The 22,196-nt window shown below is 44.5% G+C and overlaps 1 pseudogene; it reads left to right on the top strand.

The window, feature by feature from the left end:
- The first annotated feature begins 14,568 nt into the window (after positions 1-14,568).
- LOC134371763 (programmed cell death protein 10-like) lies at positions 14,569-15,262 on the top strand (annotated as a pseudogene).
- The last annotated feature ends 6,934 nt before the right edge of the window (positions 15,263-22,196 follow it).

Genomic DNA, 22,196 nt, shown 5'->3' with positions numbered 1-22,196 from the left:
CCTTTTCCAGCTTCTGCATGAAAATTAGGTTCACTCTGATATCCTTATAATAAAAAGCTTCTGGAAGACTCAGAAATAGTACCCATGGCATGGATTTTGGCATTCCCATGATGGGTGGTGGCATGGAGGAAGCTACTTAAAGTGGCTCAGATCAACACACTGGAGTGAGTAGGAGCTTAGGCAGGAGAGGACGAGTACGATGGACAATTCATGGTGACTGTGATGACAGTTTTTTCATATTTTTTTTTTTTTTTTTTTTTTTTTTTTTAAGCCACCAAGTCAGTCGTACTTTATTAGGCAGCCCTAGCAGGCTAATACACTATACATAGTTTTTTCATATTTTGATAAATTAATCAAGGCATTTTCCTCCTGCAAGTCCTTGCATCTTTGCCCTCCCCTGATGTTAACTAGCATTCATTGCAGCCGTGGACAAATGATGTAACAGAAAACTGGAGTTTCAAAAGCCAGTGCTCTCTCCCCCATTATTTTTCTTACGGTACAATTTATTTAAAGTAAAGTGTATCCTGTTTTGTGTAGTATTCTGTGAATTTTGGCAAAAGTCATGTAGAATAAAAGGAGGAAGAAGAGGAGGAGAAGGAGGAGAAACAACCCAAAATTCTTCAGGGTCTCTTTGTTGTCAGCCCTTTCCCTGAACACAGCCCCAAACAACTGCTGATCTGTATTCTGTCCCCGTGGGCTTGTCTTCGCAAGAATATATGCCGATGGAATGATGCCGTGTGTAGTCTTTTGGCTCCGTGTTCTTTCACTTAGCAGAATGTATTGAGATTTGTCCATGTTGTATGTGTCAGTAGTGTGGTCTTTTTTAAAAAAATTGTGGAAAAATATGTATAACACAAAATTTACCATTTTAACCATTTTTAAGTGTACAATTCAGTGGTATTAAGTACATTCGTGTTGTTGTGCAACCACCACCATCATTCATCTCCAGAACTTTTTCCTAAACTGAAACTCTGTACCCATTAAACAATAATTCCCAATTTCTCCTTCCCCCTAGCCCCTTGTAGCCCCTATTCTACTTTCTGTCTTTATAAATTTGTCTATTCTAGATACGTCGTGTTAGTGGAATCATGCAATATTTGTCCTTTTGTGTTTGGCTTATGTAGTGGATTGAATTATGTCCCCCCAAAACTACTGAAGCTTGAATTGTGTCCTGAGTTTTATGTATTAGAAATTTGGCCTCCACTGTGACTGTTAAGAGGGTGGAAAATCCTATTATGATAATTGAAAGGTGGAGCCTTGAAGAGGTGATTGGATTGTAGGACCATGCAGTAATGAATGGATTAAAAATGGTTTAAATCCATTTATAAGGGTGGTCACGGGTGTGATTCTAAGGGCTTTAAAAGAAGAGGAAAATCTGTCTTTCTCTCTCTCTGCTCTCTCTGCTCTCTCTGCTTCTACCATCTTGCAATGTGAGACCCCTGGGTCACTGTTGCCACCACCAGACGGACTTTGGACTTCCCAGCCTCAGAAACTGCGAGCAATAAATTTCATTTTCTTTATAAATCACCTAGTTCAGTGTATTTCGTTATAAGCAACAAAAATGGACTAACACAGAAAATTGGTACCAGAGAAATGTGGTGTTGCTTACAATAGATACTGGAAAATGTGGAAATGGCTTTGGAACTGGGTGTTAGGCAAAGGTTGGAGGAGTTTGGAGGACTCAGAAGAAGACAAAAAGATGAGGGAAAGTTTGGAATGTCTGAGAGACTGGTTACGTGGTGGCGAGAAGAATGCCGATAGAAATATGGACTGTAAAGACCATTCTAAGGAGGTCTCAGATAGAAATAAGACAGAATTTATTGGAAACATGGGCAAAGATCACCCTTGCTGTGAACTGGCAAAGAACTTGGCTGCATTGTGTCCATGCCCTAGGAGCTTGTGGAAGTTGAAACTTAGGAGTTGTGAACCAGAGCATTTGGCCGAAGAAATTTCTAAGCAGCAAAGCAGTAAGGATGCTGCATGGCTGCTTGTAACAGCCTAGACTGAGTTATGGCAGCAAGGGCATGATGTAAAGCCAGAATTTAAAAGGGAAACAGAGTGTAAAGATTTGGAAAATTTGCAGCCTGGCCATGTGGTAGAGAAGCAGAGAGCATGCAATGGTGCAGTCCACTATTAGATAAGAAGATTAGTACAAAGGAGAGGGATTATCAAAAGAAGGAGAAAAGTGCCCTGAAGGCATTGCAGAAGCCTCTGGGGCCAACTCTTCCATTTCTGGCCCAAAGACCTGGGGAGACAGAATGGTCTTGGGGAACAGGCTTGAGGAGCCCTCCACGGGCTCACTGCCCAGAGCCACCTCAGGAAGCTGCTTCTAGCACCAGCACCCCAGCTGCTTTGGCTACTCCAGATTGTGGGTAAATTGGTCCCAAGTGTGGTTGGACATGCAGCTTTGGAAAATACAAGCCAGAAGCCTTGACAGCATCCACATGGCATTAGGTCTGCAGGCTTGCAGAATGCCAGAGTGTGGAAACTTTGGGAGCCTCCACCATGATTTCAACAGATGTATGGAAAAGTCTGGGGGCCCAAGAAGAGATCTGTCACAGAGGTGGAGTCACCATAGAGAGCCTTCGCTAGAGCAATGCCAAGTGGAAATGTTGGGTCAGAGTTGCAGCACAGAAACCCCATCAGCATCATGCCTAGTGAAGCTGTGAGAGCAGGACCGCCATGGAGATCCCAGACCTGTGAAGCTACCAGAGTGAAACAAGAGCCTGGGAGACTGACATGTGGCCTGAAACCAGGAAGATATAGGTGTGGAGTTTCCCAAGGACTTGGGGACCCAACCCCCACGCCATTGTGCAGAGGACATTGAACATGGAGTCAAATTACAAGATTCACCAGCTTTGAGATTTAATGCCTGCCCTGTTGGGTTTTGGACTTGTTTGGGACCTGTTACCTCTTTCTTTTGGCCTATTTCTCCCTTTTGGAATGGGAATATGTACCCTATGTTTGTCCCACCTTTGTATCTTGAAAGTAGATAACTTGTATTGATTTCACAGATGGGACTTTGAACTCGGGACTTTTGAGTTGAAACAAGTCAAGAGTTGGGGATGAAATGAATGTATTTGTATGTGAAAAGCACATGAGTTTTGGGGGGCCAAGGGCAGAATGTAGTGGATTGAATTATGTCCCCCCAGAAATATTGAAGCTTGAATTGTGTCCCAAGTTTTACATATTAGAAATTTGGTCCCCACTGTGACTGTTAAGAAGGTGAAAAATCCTATTATGGTCATTGAAAGGTGGAGCCACGAAGAGGTGATTGGATTATAGGGCTGTGCTGTAGTGAATGGATTAAAAATGGTGGTCAGGGGTGTGCTTCTGAGTGCTTTAAAAGAAGAGGAGAGTCTGTCTTTCTCTCCCTCTGCAATCTCTGCTTCCACCATCTTGCAATGTGAGACCCCTGGGTTACTGTCGCCACCACCAGATGGACTTTGGACTTCCCAGCCTCAGAAACTGTAAGCAATAAATTTCATTTTCTTAATAAATCACCCAGTTCGGTGTATTTTGTTATATGCAACAAAAATGGACTAATACAGTTTATTTCACTTAGCATAATGTTTTTAAGGTTTATCCATGCTAGAGCATGTATCAAAATTTTATTCCTTTTTAAGACTGGGTAATAATCCATCATATGTATATGCCACATTTTGTGAATCCACTTACCCATTGATGGACATCTGGGTTGCTTCAATATTTTAACTATTGTGAGTAATGCTGCTGTGAACACTGGTATACATTTGTTCCTTTTTCTTGCTGAGAAGTATTACATTTTATGAATGTACCATGATTTATCTACTCACCTGCTGAGGGACATTGGATGATTTTCTGTATTTGGTGATTGTGAAGAAAGCCAGTATAAACATTTGTGTATAGACTTTTGCATGAATATAGGTTTTTATTTCACTTGGGTAAATACCAAGGAATGGGATTGCATGGTCATATGATAAGTATATGTCCAACTTTATAAGAAATTGCCAAAACTGTTTTCCAAAGTCATATTTTGCATGTCTACCAGCAAAACATGAGAGCTCCAGTTGCTCCACATCCTTGTTAACACTTGATATTGTCAGTTATTTTATTTACGAGTTATCGGCGACTCTAGCAGATGTGGAGTAGTATCACATTGTAGTTTTAATTTGCATTTCCCTAATGACTATTGATGTTGAGCATCTTCTCATGTGTTCATTTGTCATCTGTGTATTTTCTTTGGTGAAGTTTCTGTTTGGAGCTTGTCCTTTTTTACAACTGGGTAAGCTAATACTTTTCATTTATGAGTCTGGGATTTTGAGCATCAGTAGCCTGAGTCCCATTCCAGCACAACGTTTTGACAGTCAGTGATTGCGGGGAAATCCTTCTCCTCTGACTAGAGCCAGCATTGCTTTTTACTACTGTCCTCCAAATAAACAAGAAAATCTTTATGGGGCAAATAATTGTAAATTGAATAACTATTTTTTATTCAGAATAACAGAGAATCTGATAGTAAATCTATCACATTAACTCAGATATCCCATTATATCCCAGAGTGGTGAAAAGAGGATAGGTTTTGGAATTAGATAAATCTGCTTTAAAATCTGATATTACCCAATCCTGAGCTGTTTGCCTTTGGACATGATACTTCACTTCTTCAAGCTGTCTTCTTATCTGTGAAACAGGGACGATAATCTCTACCTCAGTGCAGATCTGACACTAACTACCTGGAATTACCTCAACTTTACAGGTTGAGGGCACAGTCCTCCATAGGACTCCCCTCTCCGCATACACCAGCCAAAGCTCTGGGGCTCCCAGGCTGCCTGTACTTCTGACCAACTAACTACAAATTCAGGGGTTCCTACTACTCCCTCAGGTTCAATAATTCACTAGAACAACTCACAGAACTCAGGAAAACACTATATTAATGATTACACCTTCATTATAACAGATACAAATCAGGACCAGCCAAATGAAGAGACACATAGGGTAAGGTCTGAGAGGATCCCAAATGCAGGAGCTTCTGTGTCCTCAGGACACCTCACCCTGCCAGAAAATCAGTGTGTCTTAGTTTTGGATGCTGTAACAAGATACCATAGACTCATAGCTTAAGCAACAGAAATTTATTTCTCACAGTTCTAGAAGCTGGGAAGTCTAAGATCAGGCCAGGTTCTGGTGAGGGTCCTCTTCCTGGTTTGCAGACAGATATCTTCTTGCTGTATTCTCACATGGCAGAGAGAGATAATATTGCTCCTCTGTCTCTTCTTATAAGGGCACTAATCTCATTCATGAAGGTGAAACCAGAGCCAGCATTGTTTTTTACTACCCAAAGCCATCCCCTCCTTCCCAATACCATTACATTGGGGATTAATATAATATGAATTTTGGGGAGACACAAAGATTCAGTTCATAACAATGTTTACCATCAACCTGGAATTTGAATTGAGCTTCAGTGTCCAGGGTTTCTATTGGGGTTTCATTGCATAGCCATGATTGATTAAGTCACTGGCCATGTAATTAAACTCAATACCCAGCCCTACTCGCCGCCCTTCCCTGGAGATTGAGTGATATCACATGGCACATATCCCCAATCCTCTAATCACATGGTTGGTCTTTCTGCTGTGAACAAGCCCCATCCTGTGTCACCTCATTAGCACAAACTCAGGTGTGGTCCAAAGGGCCACCATGAAAAAAAAAGACACTCCTGTCACTCAGGAAATTCTAAGTATTTAGTCTCCCTTCCAGAAACCAAAGAAAAGACCAGAAAAATTATTATCCAATACTATGTAACAGATTTGTTGTGAGAATAAGTGATTTATGCATATACTACACTTCAAACAGTGTGGTTCATAGTAGGTACTCAATAAATGATAATTATTACCTATTAATACGTGATAGCTTATATTATAAACTATTAAGAAAATGTCTTTCTGTAACATCTCTACAGTACCACATGTAAAAGAACACTTAAATATTTTAATGATGAGGGGATTACACTGTTGTCCTATCAAATCTCTTTTTACTAAGGTTGTTTTTTCTGTGTGAAATTGATACCAGGCTCTCTTTTCAAAATAAGGGCCTGTTAGCAGATCATATAGTGATAAAAGAGGGAATTTAATCAAAAGAGGCCAACTTTATTAATGATTATGCTGATACTAAGGTATATGTTAATTTTTAAATTTTAATTCAGAGTTCAAAGAAGGTTAACATATACGTGTTCTTACTAATGGCCTTTTGTACCATTGAAGATACCTCCAAAACTGTTGCTTCATTTGCTTTTAAAAGCTCCTACCTGAGCTTATTGTAATCTCCATGAACTTAAAGCTCCCAATTCTGGATTCTTAATTGTGGAAGCCTTTGATCATATTCTTATTATTTTGGATGCCTAGCTACATCAATAGTGATATTTAATGTTGTGTAAATTTGTATTAGTCAGGGTTCTCCAGAGAAACTGAACCAATAGGATGTATGTGTGTGTGTGTGTTTATAAAGAGATTTATTTTGAGGAATTGCCTCATTTGGTTATGGAGGCTTGGTGAGCCCAAAATCTGATGGGGGAGGCTGGCAGTCTACAAGTTAAGGAAAGAGTTGTAGTTTGAGTCCAAAGGTAGTCAGCTATAGAATGGAGGAGCTGATATTACAGATGAAGTTCAAAGGCAGTCTGCTGGCAGAATCCCCTCTTGCATGGGTCAAGTCAGTGTTTTTGTCTATTCAGGCCTTCCATTGATTGGGTAAGGCCCACCACATTTTGAAGAACGATCTGCTTTACTCAAAGTCCACCAATTTAGATGTAAGTCTCATCCAAAAACACCTTCACAGAAACATCCAGAATAATGTTTAACCTAGTATCTGGGCACCGTGGCCCAGCCAATTTGACACATAAAACCAACCATTGCAAATTATTATCTTCAATATTGCACTGAGATGATATGATTTGACTTGAGTGATTCCAAGGCATAAGATAAATGATTAGAAGGAAATGCTCCAAAAATGCTGTGGGTGATTGTATTGAGATACTGGAGTTAAGATCATTTATTATCTCTTCCTGAGCTCCTAGCTGGAGGAAAGGCCTAATTCAAAGAGGAGTTGGGGGGCCGGCCTGTGGCTCACTTGGGAGAGTGTGGTGCTGATAACACCAAGGCCCCGGGTTCGGATCCCTATATAGGGATGGCCGGTTCGCTCACTTGGGAGAGCATGGTGCTGACAACACCAAGTCAAGGGTTAAGATCCCCTTACCGGTCATCTTTAAAAAACAAACAAACAAACAAACAAACAAAGAGGAGTTGGGGATATTAGGATCCACCTCAGCATAGATATGGCTGTGGATGGGTGGACCCATGGATGGGATCAGCCAGAAAGATTCCTCTGAAAGGTGAAGAAATAAGAACTATCAAAGCTGGGGTTTGCCTAAATAGTCGGCTCTCCATATCCACGGGTTATGCATCCGTGGATTCAATCAACTGTGGACGAAAATACTGAGAAAAAATAAATTGCATCTGTACTGAATACATACAGGCTTTTTTCCCCCTTGTCATTACTCCTTAAACAATACAGTATAGCAACTGTTTATGTAGCATTTACATTGTATTAGTTATTACGAATAATCTAGAGATGATTTAAAGTACATGGGAGGACATGCGTAGGTTATGCAAATACCACGCCCTTTTATATCAGAGACTTGAGCATCCATGGATTTTTGTATCCAAGGGAGGTCCTGGAGCCAATCCTCCCCCAATCCCATACCGAGGGACAACTGTGATTATATTCACCAGATAAACTGGAAGAGGGAGGGAATGAGGAGAAACGTGGGAGAGAACGAGAAAATGTCAACAACAGGTTTATCGCGACACAGAGACAGGTTCAGGTAAAGAACTGGTCTGCTTAATGCAGATATTATACTCATTTTACTTAGTGGATTTGCTAGCCAAGCCGATTCTTACATTTGTTATTTTCCTACTCTTTTATGTGTGCATTTCCATTGTCTTTCAGGCTCTGCTGGAAAATTAGCTTCTACGATATTTTGTTGTATGAACTAACTTCAGTGAGCTCTATTAAGTCAGCCTTGTAGATCAACTTCTCCATTCCTTGATCATTTATTCTGCTCTCTCCTGGGCTCTCCCCCACTTATCTCCTTCTGGCGTGGAGTTATCCACAGCTGAACGCAGTATCCTTGAGCACAGCACAAACCACTAGCGCACTTCCTCACTCCTATTTCTCCCGTCTCTCCTCTTTTCCCAAGTCCTCGCTTTAGTGGAAAGAGTCTTAGATGCCACTGTGTTCTCAGCTCTGCCCCCAGACAAGACTCTGGGTCAGATCCTATGCGGGCACTTCTTGTGGGTGTCTCTGTATTTGCCTACACACTTGGCAAACTTCTTCAGACAAGAGTGACATATGGTGGTACACTCCTGAACCAGGAAACACCCACAGAAAGTCTCATGAAATTTGAGCTCTCAGAGGATCTGGGGACTGGGATTTGGTGCTAATGGTGAGAAAACTGTTAGAGAGGCCTCAAGGCCAAACTTAGACAAAATTGTGAAGCTGGCAGAATTTATCTTCAGGCCTACCACTTTCCTTTCACCCTCATGTCCCTCCTCCAAGTTTTCAATGGCCACAGACTCTTCCTGGATGTCCTGGTCTCCCTTTCCAGACATGCCCATCCTGGACAGCCAATGAGATTCCGGATCTAATGTTCTATGCTTATGCTTTTCAAATTTACATTTAACTAGCTCTCAACCAATAATAAAAGGGCAACAGATTTGAACAGGTACTTCACTAAAAAAGATACAGAGATGGCAAATAAGTACATGAAAAGATGACCAACATCATTCATTAGTCATTAGAGAAATGCATATTCAATCCATAATGAGATACCATTACACATTCACCAGAATGGTTATTTAATTTAATGGTTATAAAATTTCGAAAATTGACCATTACGTGTTGGCAAGGATGTAAAGCAACTGGAAGTCTCATACATTGCTGGTGGGAATGTAAAAGATCCAGCCACTTTGGAAAACAGTTTGGATAGTTTTTTTAAAAAGACTTCCGATCAAGGTGGTGGAATAGAGGATACTCAGTGTCACTTTCTCCCACAATCAACCGATATACAACTACCAAAAACCAACGACAGCCAAGCTGGGGCCACTAGAGCTCAGGGGAAGAGCAGGAGAGACCTACGGAGTGCATGAAGGCAGGAGAAGCCACGATAAAAGAAAGGACCGCTCCGACTATTTTGAGCTCCAACCACTGCAAGGATGGCCCTGGTGAGTACATGGAGCAAGAGGTGGCAAAAGCCACTGCTGTGCCCTTCATATGAAGTAACTTGGAGGTGGCAGGGGAGAAGAGGATCTTGGCGGCCCCCAGGCCAGCAAGACCACTAACAAGGTTCCTGTTGACACACATAGGAGCAAGGGGCCACAGACAACTGAAAAAAGAAGCCACTCAGAGGCTGGTGAGTCACTGCAAGAGGCTGGTGAGTCACACACGGGAAGTGTTAGGAGTATGGGGGGTGGGGAGATGGGCCCACAGGGGGAACACTGGGGCACAAGCAAGGACAGCTGAGATCTTCCCCCCAATCAGCACAGGACCACTCAGTGGAGAATGGTCAAGAATATAAAACTGCAGGGGATGCAGTTTGCTTAAAAGACTCAAGTCCAGACCAGAGTTTCCAAACAACCCAGGTGTACTGGATCTCACAAAACTGGAAAGTACTTACAAGGTCAACAATGAAAACCTGAGCTGCACAAAAAGCCTTCCCCAGAGAGTCAGCAGCAAAGCAGCAATTTAGTTCAACCACAGAGCTCAAGTGCTGGTCCCCACAGGCAGTTCCCTCATTTTAGAAGTAAGCAAAGGATAACAAATTAGTTCCAGTGCAGAGTTTAAGTGGTGGGAACAGCAAATAATCCAACACAGAACTGAAAGAAAAAACAAAAACCCCACAGATCAGAGACAAAGTTCTAATAATAACCAGTAAAGGTCTAACACCACTAAAGAACACCTACAAAATCTAGAAGGACCAGAAGCCCTCCAGGCTCCCAATCTAGGGTTGGGGGAGGGCTGAAGGCCTCAGCCATGCCCCCCAACATCAGAATCCAGCCCAGCAATGACCACCAGGCTGTTGCTGGAAGCTCCCTGGGCTCCCAAGCTGGGGTGGTAGGGTGGCCCAAGGGCCTCAGCCACGCCCCCCCCACCTCTGCCTCCAGCCCAGTGATGACCACCAAGCTGCTGCCAGAAGCACCCCAGGTTCCTGCAAGGGCCTCAGCCATGCCCCCCTGATGTCTGAATCCAGCCCAGTGATGACCACCAAGCCACTGCTGGAAGCACCTCAGGCTCCTGAGCCAGGGCGGTGGTAGGGCTAAGGGCCTCAGCCATCCCCCCATGACATCCATATCCAACCCAGTAAGGACCACCAGGCCACCACCAGAAGCACCCTCAGCTCCCAAGCCAGGGTGGCAGGATGCTGAGGGCCTCAGCCATGCTCCCACAACATCCACATCCAGCCCAGTGATGACCACCAGGCTGCTGCCAGACATACCCTGGGCTCCCAAGCTAGGGGGGCCCCTGAGGGCCTCAGCCACTCTCCCCCAATGTCCGTATTCAGCCCAGCCATGATCTAGCTGCTGCCAGAAGCCTCCTGAGTTCCCCTACCAGAATGAGGGGGATGCTATGGGCATTGACCATGCCCTCCCTCCCTCCTTCCTCCTCTTTCCTCCCTATCCTTCTCCCTTTCCCCCTCCCCCTTCCAACTGTTCCACATCAACATCTTAAAATGTAAAAAAATAACAATTAAAAAAAAAGGTAAGTACATGTAGCATATGATCCAGCCATTCCACGTCTAGCTATTTACCCATGAGAGATGAAATTATATCTTCACACAGAGACTTGTACACAAATGGTCATAGCAGCTTCATTTGCAATAGCTCAAAACTGTAAACAACCTGTATTAATTAGCCTGCTTAGGCTGCCATAACAAAATATCACAGACTGGGAGGCTTAAACAATAGAAATTTATTTTCTCACAGTTCTGGAGGCTGGAAGTCCAAGATCGAGGTTCTGGCAGGGTTCTGGTTCTGGTGAGGGTCCTCTTCCTGGCTTGCAGATGGCCACTTTGTCTTCACATGGCCTTTCCTCTGAGTGAGCTCGGGGAGGAATTAGGAGGGGGATAGAGAGGGGTACCTTGACATTGTGCACGTTCCAGAACCTAAGCCTAAGAGACCTTGCAGCTTCCACCAGGGCCCTCTTGGTATGCTCCTGCAGCCATATATGACAGTGCCAGACTACGGAATGATGTCAGCTGAGAGGAAGAGCCCACAGCTAGCACCAAGGCCCCAGTCCTGTAAGTGAGGCCATCTTAGATCATCCTGCTCCAGTCAACCCACCAGATGACTGACTGCAAGCCATGAATGACTCCCTGGCAGGACTGGCAGAACTGCCCGGGTAGGCTCATCCCCAACTGCAAAATCATGAGCAAATAAATCGTTGTTGTTTTATGTGGCTACATTTCAGAGTGGCTCATTTTGCAGTAATGGATAACTGCAACACTCACCTACGGGCCAGCCATTTGTGAAATCTAAGGCAAGTTGCCATAAGCTCCTGAGAACCAGTTTCCAGTGTTTTCACTGCCTTGCTCCAAAATATTGGGCAAGTCACTTACCATCTGCACCTCAATTATTTTGTTCTTCAAGCAGAAATGTCACCATGTATTTCAGAACAGTGGGCTGAAAAAAATTCTTTTTGTAGGATTTTCTATATGTAGTTAAGTGGGAGTGAAAAGTTTGGCTACATGTTTAGTAAGTGGGTCTATTTTTATAGCTTTGGCTAATAATGTTGCTTTCTTGAGGCTGTCCTTAAATAGACAATGTCAGGCTGTTATTATTTTATTAGCACACACTCTTCAGACTACTGGTTACTGCTTCTTCTTTCTGGCCAATCCCAGCTCCCCTTCTTCTCCCCTCCCCCTGCCCTTCCTGTCATCTTTGGAGCAGGAGACCTGGGATTGATGCTACAGCCTTCTATAGACTTTATCCTTTTCATTTAGAAAAACCTGTATCTTATTTCTATCTCTTGCTTCTAGCACAGTGCCCTACATGTAGTAGGTGCTCAATATATGTTGAATGATGATGATACTACTAAACTGCCAATGCTCAGGTAGAAGGGCCCAAACAAGGTAAAAATTTAATTATTTTATTAGAGATAGAAGCTGTCCTTTAAAAGAGGCATCTTCTGAAGCCAGTGTCTAAAAAGTGTACAGCAAAGAACCTTGGGGGCAGATTCCTCTTTTGCAAAAATTGTCTGAGTTGGCTCTTAGGTTATGCAAAGTTAAATCAAGTGGTGGCCCATTATCCTGGAGGAATGAAGAAAATGCAGCAAATTTCATGGCTCAGGCTTGGTTTAATCCCTGGGATGTGGTTCACTTGGGGAGAGTTTGGAGAAATATGCGTTGCGGGCCAAGGCCCCTATTTGAACGAATGGCTTCTAATACCCAGGCTATATCTCTCTTGGGGTTTAACATTATTTGATACTTCTGATGCTTGAGATGGTCACAGCCAAGGCCAGCAGGCAGAAAGGGACATCAAAGCTCCCCAGGGGGCAAGTTAGGTTGACAGCTGTGGGAGCTTGGAATGGCAATTTGGCTCAACACCAGCACTGAGGCCATCATATTGGAAAGGCTGGTATGGGCAGAATGTGTTGTGGCTGGAAGCCCTTCTTGCCTTGTCTCTTAGCACTTTGAGTGAGCTTTGGAAACAATAACTGCGTATGCGTGAAACACTCAGCTGGAACTTTAGAAACCCAGGCCTGTAGAGGTGTGGTAAGACCACTGTAACATCCAGGGGCTAAAACTCTGGCCTAGTGTCACAGTGTGGGAAAGACAACGTCTTTCTCCCTCTCTTACACCATGACTCATCTCTCTGATGACAAGTGTGGAGTGTCTGGGTACAAATCCCTGTTCTACCAATTACCATCTTATACGGTTGATTCAAGGAGTAAATGAAATATACATGTAACTTGCTTAGAACAATAGTTGGTACAGAGTCAAAGGTCAATAGATGTTGGCTATGCACTTTCACAGGTGTGGGCAAGGATGGCATAAGGCTGTGCAAAATGTCCTTTTTTTGGTTGTCATCCCACGGGCAGCGATAGCAGATTCTCCAGCTCTCCCTCCAGGAGGTGCTTGGGGTGAGTGAGGATTGGTGCTTTGTCACTACAGCCATCAACGGCACATTATTCTGCCTGTGACGGTGCTGTCAGAGACTGTTGTGTCCCAGGTGTGAGCTGTGTCACCATGTTTCTGGCAACCTATCCTAAAGAACCAGCAACCAGGTGCAGTGTAGGTGTCCTTGGCGTCCAGGTGGTTCTCTTTGCCCCAGCTTCAAGGTGAACACAGAGAAGTATGTGAAGGATTTAGGACTATCACCAGAGGTGGTCCCAGGCAGGAAAGACACCCAGTCTCACATGGCAAAACAGCTCAGGACTATTTGATAGGACATTAAAAAGAAATTTGACCTTGCTTTGTATACCATAGCTGGAGTGAAGTGGCTCATATCAGTTACTTTTGAATTCTCTCTAGTTCCCCAAGCATGGTTCTCCAGGCGTGGCCAGCGACCAGCAGCATCAGCATTACCTGGGCCTTGGTTAGAAATGCAAAATCTCAAGTCCCACCTCATTCCCTGAATTAGAAACTCTGGGGCCCAGCACTCTCTGTTGTAAGAAGCTCAGGGACATGCTGGTGCTTATGAAAGTTGAACTGTTGCTCAATTACATCTCTGTCAAATGGTTGTTGGACCAACTTTTGCTTGACCTCTTGTGATGGGGAGCTCACTACCTATGAGCAGTCCCCCTTAAACACGTGTTGCTCAAATCAAATTCCTTGCCATTTCCTCTCATTGGTTCTAATTCTACCATATCATTGAGTCACTTTGGAGAGTTTCCAACTACCAAGTACCAGGTAACTTACTTTATTTCCGTTAGATTTAGTTAAGATTTGGATACGCATTCAATTGTGTTATTTGAACTCTGTATCCCTACTGACATATAATCTGCACAATTTATAAATCTTGAATAGTAGTGAAATTAAATACTTTAGGGTCCAGATTCTTTGTCGAATATTTATTGCCAAATAAAACACTTATGTATAGATAAAGAAAAATCTTATATTTAAAGAAAGCAAACCTTAGTGTGAAAGGAGGCATGGAACAACGGAAAGAACTCTGATCTAGTGGCAGCAGGACCTGAGTTCTGGTCCTAGATCTGCCATCAGCTCTGTGTTCTTGGTCTAGCATTTGAGATTCTATGAGTCTTACTGTGGGAGGCAACTTCTATATTAAGAAAACATTTTAACGAGGGGTCTGTGTTCATTAAAAACAATGCATGATGTCTGCTAAGAAAATGTATAGCAAAAGTGAGTGAGTTGATCTGGGAGTTGAATAGGGCTCCAAAGTGGCAAGTGAAGTCAGCACCTCAGTAGCCGGTCAGTGTTTGCTTTGTGCTCTGGTTTATCACACACACACAAAAAGAGAAGAAATATCGCAATGAATGGTGATTCCTCTGCATGTTAGCACTGCCTTTTCCACCATAGTTGGCTTTTAGATGAGGATAACAGTGAAAGAGATAAAGAATGAAGCTGAGACCCCTCCCGTGGTTTCTGTGCCCCTCTATGCAGTCACGTACCCTGTATTTAATGAGCTAGAATGAGTACATCCGTCTGTAGCTCAGACACTGAGAGCCACTTTCTTGAAGGCTGAAAAAGAAAATCAGTTCTCACACAAGATACCATCATGAAGATTTTAGAGAAAAAAACAGTAGAGAAGTTAACTTCACGGAATCCCTTCCTCATATGGCAGCTGATGATATAGAAGAGTATATGATTGAATGACCAGAGCCAGAATTCCAGGACCTAAATGAAAAGGCATGAGCACTTAAAGTCTCAGTAAGATCCCAGATGAGATCAAAGATACGGTAAGGTTTCTGCAGACAATCAAGGATATAGCTAGGGCAATAAAAGTACTTCTTACACAGTGAATAATGTCTTCAAGAAATATCAGTACCAGAACCACAGGGCACTTGAGCACCAAAAGAATTTGTAAAGTACTCCAAAAGTTTCAGTGATACACTGAAAACGTATTTTAAAGACAGAAAGGCAATAAACGTGTTCATAAGTGCCAACTGGCTAATTCATCAAGCCCACTTAATTCTTCAGACCTTCAAAACTGGCCTGAAAGTTGTATATGTTAAGAGATGTATTGGCAGTGAACTGCCTTTGTCTGTAGGTTTTAAAGCTTGACTATATAAATTATCAGTCCTTCCTGAAGGGATCTAATCCAGGATGTTGAATGGGATTATTGTCATCATACACCATATTTTTGTAAATGTAGCAGAATCATAATTTAACACGGAAAATTTTTGCATCATTTTTGCTATTATCATTCTTTGAAGAATTCTAAGCCTAAAGAATTTATGCTTCAATGTGTCATTACATAACATTCCTTAAAAGAATTGTAAATATTGGTGTTTATCTCTGACATTTTCACTCAAAATCAATATGCTTCAAAATAATATATATAACAATATTTGGTGGCAAATGTTCAATAAATAGTTTACATCTGTTAAAAACAAAAAAGAAAATTTATAATAAAAAAACACAGGCCTGTCCCTTTAATCATGATTTGTGTCTTGCTTTGGAAACTGGGTTCTGATTTTTTTTTTTTTTTCTTTGTAAATGAGCAATAGGTGGCTTGGCAGAAGAGAGAGAGCAGGTGTAGACAGAGCTAACATGGGCCTTGTAGAAATAACAGACTTGCTTTCCTGAAATAAGCTTCAGCCTTCAGCCAAATGACTTGTGTAGATTCCCATAAATATAAAACTTCATGGTAAATATAGATTCATTAAAGGACCTTAAAATAGGAGCTGGGCTGGGGCTGTAGGCTGGAGTACGGGATGTGATACAACTTTCCTTTGCTATTCTTTCCTTCTCTTTTCTTCACTTACCCATGAGCTTTTATCTGAAAAGCAGAGAACAGATGTGGCAGGGCTCTTTGGTTACAAATAATTGATTGGCTAACTTAGTCCAAAAAATATTTACTTTTTGAGTGATGGAAATCCAGGGTGGCTACAGATTTAAAGGAACAAATGGACAATTGAGTCTAGAGACTGAGCTGCCCTGATCTCAGCAGGGCACCTGGGTGGCTTTTTTTTATGTAGTGCAGCCGTGGAATGGCCCAGCTCCAGCTGCCCTCTGTGTTTGTGTCTCAGCTCAAAATTCAAATTGTACCAGCCAGCCACACAAAAAATAAATAAATAAAATTTAAATTCCCCAGAAAGAGATTCTGATTGCCCTGCTTAGGTCCTGTGGTCAGGGGAGGGGTCCTGTGATTAACAGCCCCCCCAGAAGGACATGGAATGGGGTGAGGCAGCTCCCCCAAAGTCTCTGTGTGGTAGAAGTGGGGTTTAGTGGCTGTTACCAGAAGTGGGAGGGCTGATGGGCAGACACCATGGTGCCCAAGGCTCTAGAATGTCTCAGGGATGGCTGCAAGTGACAGCTACATCACATGCTCTCTGAACACAACTGGGTAATTTCAGGATCTTTAAGAGCCAGCTCGCCAGAAGGCTGACATCCAGTGGCTGGTTCATATCATAAATGGGGAAGCCAACTTCTTCTTCTATGAGCCTTGTAAGGAGCTGGCATTCAATGACATTCAATGACTGACTGAATGAATGAATGAACAAGTGATGCAGCTCTCACATTGGCTAAGGGAGGACTTCGTTGTACATTAGCCTGGGTTGAATTAGTGTAGAAACTGTTTAATTATGAACCTTTTAGTTACAGATAATTGAAGCCCGCCAGAGCTACCTTTAGCAAAAGATGGTCCTTGCTGGGATACTGTTTCCTGCAGGCGAGGACAGATGTGAACTAAATCCTGAATGCCAAGGAGACTCTGCCTTTTGTTTTTGTTCCTCTCTGAACCCCTGTTCCACTGTTTCTCCTGCTGCAGCCTGGCATTCTTTATTTTTCAGTCTACCTCATCAGAAAATAGCTCTCCATGCAGCCAAGATTTGTATCTCCTCTGTTCAAGGGCCCAGAGTGACAGAGACTGAGCTGCTTTCATTCCTGTTCCAAATACAGAGCAGAGACTGTAAGTGGTCCAGCTTGGGCCAGGGGTCTGCATTTGCCTCAATCATCCAAAATGGCCAAAATGGCCCCTGGGGAGGGAGACACCTCTGTTACCATGTGAATTTGGCTACAGGAAATAGTTCTGGAAAAGAAGGGAGATTTGGGCAGAAATCTAGTTTGTGTCCCCCAAGAAGCCAAATAATAACATAGTATTTACTTCCATTTGCAGAGTGCTTTAAAAATATTTGATATCCATGATTGCATTTGATTCCTGGCACAATCTTATGAGGTAGGCACATTGGGTATTAATATTCTTATGTCCATACCTACTTTATTTCACTCTGTTGTGGGGTCTATTTTTAAAATTTCTATATCTTCTATTTGACTTTACATTTATTGACGGCAGAGACCATATCCTTTTTATCATTGCATCTAGATCCCAGTACCTAGCTGTGGGCTCTGTACATGACGGGCATTTAGTTGATATTTATTAAACTGAATTCCTGTTTTCCAGATGAGAAAACTGAGGTCCAGAGTGCTGAGTGGCTTGCTTCAGGACACACAACTACAGGGACAAGAACCTGATGACTTGCAACTCAGTTCTCTTTTCTCTATGTATCCAGTGGATGATTCTTAAAATAAGCTTTGGAGAGCTCCCAGTTATATGGTGGCTTACACTAGGTTCCCAGCTGAGAGAGGAGGTCTCCAACAACTTAGAAATATTATGCTTTCAGGCAGAGGAACCAGGGTCTGATGTGGGAAGCCTGAAGTCTGGTGACCTTCAGGAAAACAGTCCCAGCCCTCCAAGAAGGGTCCTTGCTGGAGGAGGTAGACGAGCCTCATCCAGCTCTGCCCCTTACAAAATGACCTGGGCAAGTCCCTTCACTTCTTTGTGTTTACCCTCCCAGGGTTGTGTTAGGGCTAAATGAGAAAATGTCGATCCTTATGTTACTATTATTCAAAGTGGGACAAGCAGGAACTGTGCTGGGCAAAGAAGAAAACAGCACAGTCCCTTCTTCAAAGACCAGTGGTTGAGGGAGAAGTAAACAGCACTGCCATGTGCTGAGGGCTCTCAGTGTGGGTTGACCCCGGGGGAGCCCAGAGAAAAAGCATGCCCCGTATCTTCAGGATAGTCAGGGCAGGTTCCCCAGAGCGCAGAACTTCAGAGTTGGGTCTTAAAGGACAGGGAGGAGCTCACCAGGCGGAGGAGGCTGTGTTTGCAGGAAGTGGTGAGAATATGACAGTGACTGTGAGGACATGGACTCACGAAAGGGCTGAGGGTGGTAGCACTACAGTCAGATACTGTCAGACTCTCTATATTTATGCTGTAGAGGCCACACTTGACAGTCTGATTTCAGGGGCAACAACCAGAAGGCTCTTTGAAATTGCAAGCTGTCAAGATTCCTTCCCTCGCTTTTCTTTTTTAAAAAATATTACCAATATGTATATTGTTACAAATTGTACTTATTCTTTATGCCCCTTGTCCAATCTCTCCCTATCCCCCTTTCCCTCCCCACTCCCACCACTGATAACCCTAGATTTCTTCTCTCCTCTGAAAGAATAATGGTTACTCTGTTGATTTGTTGCCTAGATGATCTGTCCAATGCTGAGAGGTGTGATCAGGCCCCCCAATATTATCATAGATTGGATGCTTTTTCTGTCACTCTGGAGTGAGCTTTGTGGAGAGAGACATCCTTTTCTTTTCTTTGGTCTCTGCTGGTGACTGTCCTTGTGTCAATGCACTCCTGTGGCTGACAGACCATGTGTGTGGTGGTTGTGACATCTCGCCACTTTCGCAGCAGCCTTGATTACTGTGGTGGCTGTGGTGGGCCACCCACATGGAGGTGATGTTTTCGGCATGCTCCTTGGTGCTAGTGATGTGCCTGGTTGGGGGGTCTGGTCCCTGGCTCCATGTCTTGGGCTCCAGGGTGGGGCCCTGAGGCACTGGCGGTGTACCCAGTTGTGGGCAGGGACCCAGCTCCATACCTCAGGTCCCCTGGCAGGCCTGAGGCACTGGTGGTGTGCCTGGGCCAGAACTAATTTTTTATTCTTTACTTACTTCTAAAACAGGGGAACTTCCTGTGGGAGCCAGTACTTTAGCTGTGCTGCTGAGCTAAATTGCTGCTTTGCTGCTGTTTCCCTAGGGAATGCTTTCTGTGCAGCTCAGGGTTTAATGGTTGACCTTATAGGTACTTCCAGCTCTCCAGAGACCCAGTGCACCTGGGTTGTGTAGAAACTCTGATCTGTGCCTGAATCTTTTCATCAAACTGCACCCCATGCAATTCTGCATTCCCGACCAGTCTTCTCTGAGTGGCCCTACACTGATTGGGGGATGGATTGGCTGTCCTTGCTGTGTCCCAGTGTTCTCCTGGTGGGCCTGTCTCTCCCACCGCCCATGCACAAAACACTTCCCAAGGGACAGGCCCTGTGCTGGTCCCTTGCAATGACTCACTGGCCTCTGAATGGCTCCCCTTTTTCAGCTGTTCTGGCTCCTTGCTCCTGTGTGGGTCCATGGGAACCCTACTAGTGGTCTTGGTGTCCTGGGGGCCACCAAGGCCCTCTTCTCCCCTGCTTCCTCCAAGCAACTTCATCTGAAGGGCACAGCTGCAGCTTCTGCCAACTCCTGCTCCATGTGCTCAGCAGCTCCAGCCTTAATGTGGCCATGGACCAAAATGCTCTGAGCAGTTTTTTCTTTCCTTCATCATGGTTTCTCCACTTTCAAGCACTCTGTAGGTCTCTCCTACTCTTCCCCTGAGCTCCAGTTTCCCCAGCTTGGCTGTTGTTACATTTTTATAGTTGTAAATTGGTTGATTTGTGGGACAGAGTGACACTGGGGACTGTCTATTCTGCCATCTTCCCTTCCCCCATTTTCTAGTAGTGTCTGGTCCTCTGTTCATCTCTGTTTCTTCAGAGGAGACCTTGAGAAATGGTCTGGTGCTGTCCTCTGCACCATGGAAGGTATGGACTGGCATCCCCATGTTACAGATGAGCTTGCTGCTGTGGGTGACACAAGCTGCAGCTGGTCACTGGGGACATAGAGCCCAAGACTGCTACTCCTAGAGTTCTCCTTGTTCTACTCTATCAGGCTGCTTCTTTTCTTTGGTCCCCTTTAAGCTTCAGGTCCCCATTTCAGATAATACTTGAAATATTATTTATTGACACTTCAAGTCCTTCCTCAGCAGCAGGTTATAAGGAGAGACGCTGGGGCAGGGAAGAAACAAACGGGGGCGGGGGGGAGGAAAAGAAGAGAACACCTCACGGAACACCTCACGGAAAAGAAGAGAAACTTCCTTGACTGTTGGATGATCCAGCATCTGGAGCAATTCTACCCTTGTCCAAACCACAGACTTTAGGAGCTCTGAGAACCAGGACCACTATTTTCATAGCAAGAGACTGGGAGGAACCCAGGTGTTTAATTTTGAGGGATTATCAGGATAAATTGCTATTATTTTACTTTCCTCTTTCCTTTCCTTCTCACGCACCCTTGTTAGTGATCTGGCGTCACAGCCGCAGAAGAGAGTTTAGCAGCAGGGATAGAGGAGTGGGCAGGGGAGGGGGAATGTGGCGGGGAGAGGGAGGGAGAGGAGTGGGACAGCGCAGGGACCCAGCCGCAGCTCCAGAGCAACACGACTCCTTCGGCCTGTGTGTGAGGAGCTGACGGAGGGGTCACTGTTTGAACAACTGGAGTGACAGCAGGCAGGTGTGCTGTCTGTCGGTTATTAATAGGCACTAGAATATATACTTACAACGGGTGACTTAAATTAAGAGCAGAACAGTCACACCTAGCCACATCCAAGCCCCCCGCAAAAGACACCTGCCATGTGCCCAGTGAGCGCTCTGAACCCGGCTCACCCAGGGTAGCAGGCAGGCGACCCTAGGTAGTAGGAGCAAGACCTTTGCTGCTTGCTCGAGCTGGTGTTGCAGTTCTGCTCCTGGGGCGTGTGCAGCCGAACACAGTGCACTATTCCTAAAAGGGAGGGAGGTGAGGGTGGAGGAGAGAGAATACGAATCATCAGGCTGCTCACGTCAAAACCCAAGCTCAGGCCGACCCCTCCGAGGTTGTCCATTCTCCCACTTCCAGCCTCACGTCTGAACGGGGAAATTGTTTCATTCAACGGTGAGAGAGAAAGTCTATACTAACTACATTCCAGAGGCGCAGCAGTGGAGCAAGGGAATGTAGCCGTGTGCAGGCAGTGGACAGAAGCGGACTTGCAGCCCCACAGGACGGCGTGCAGCGTGCAGCGTGCAGCGTGCAGCGTGCTGGGTCCTGGATCCAGGCAAGCCTCCGACCCTCTGCACTCTTCGGGTCCCGCAGAGGTCCTCAGCCCGTCCCCCTGCCGGCAGTGGAGGGGCTGGGCCTGGAGTTGGGGAGGCAGAAGGGGAAGGGGCGAGCCTGCCCAGGCGTGGCTGGGGTGGGGTTATCATAAAGGAGCGTGGGGCAATCTGCCTCCGCCATCCGTGTTGCGGCCCGAAACGCAGCCTCTCTAGTAGGGGGAATTTTTCGTGAAGATAATCCAGGGTGGAAGTCTTCCTGTGTATAAACTGGGGACCCTGATCAGAGAGAGCTGAGTACGGATTCTGCTCCAGCACACACTACTCCTGTGACTTCGTGACTCTAAGCCCCAGTCTTTAGGCGAGGGGGTTATTCAAAGTACCTAATGCATAGGTTTTGGGTGCAAGTTTAATGGGAAGGGCATGGGAAGTGCTGGGCACGGGCCTGACACACTGGCTGAGGTGCCCCAGAAAGGTTCTTTTTGCTGTATTCCCTCCAACCCCAGCATGTCCTTTCACAGAGACAAAGCCAGTGGACACCAGGAGACCCTGTGACAAAGCCTTGCTTGTTTAACACAAAACCAACACTCTCAGAGGAAATGGGTTCTAAGTGGAAAAAGTTTGGGACTCAGAAGCAGGTAGAGTGATTGGGTCTTGTGCTTCTGCTCTTTATTACTGTGTCAGCCACACTGAATGACCTCTCTGGGCCCCAGTTTCCTTATCAGTAAAGCTGGTTAAAAAGAATACCCATCTCATAGGACTTTTTTTTTTTTTTTTTTTTTTTAAAGATGACCGGTAAGGGGATCTTAACCCTTGACTTGGTGCTGTCAGCACC

Source organism: Cynocephalus volans, chromosome 3, assembly GCF_027409185.1.
Source record: "Cynocephalus volans isolate mCynVol1 chromosome 3, mCynVol1.pri, whole genome shotgun sequence".
In the NCBI taxonomy this organism is placed as follows: domain Eukaryota; kingdom Metazoa; phylum Chordata; class Mammalia; order Dermoptera; family Cynocephalidae; genus Cynocephalus; species Cynocephalus volans.
The sequence above is the reverse complement of the archived record's forward strand: the minus strand, read 5'-3'. Positions and strand labels throughout refer to the sequence as shown.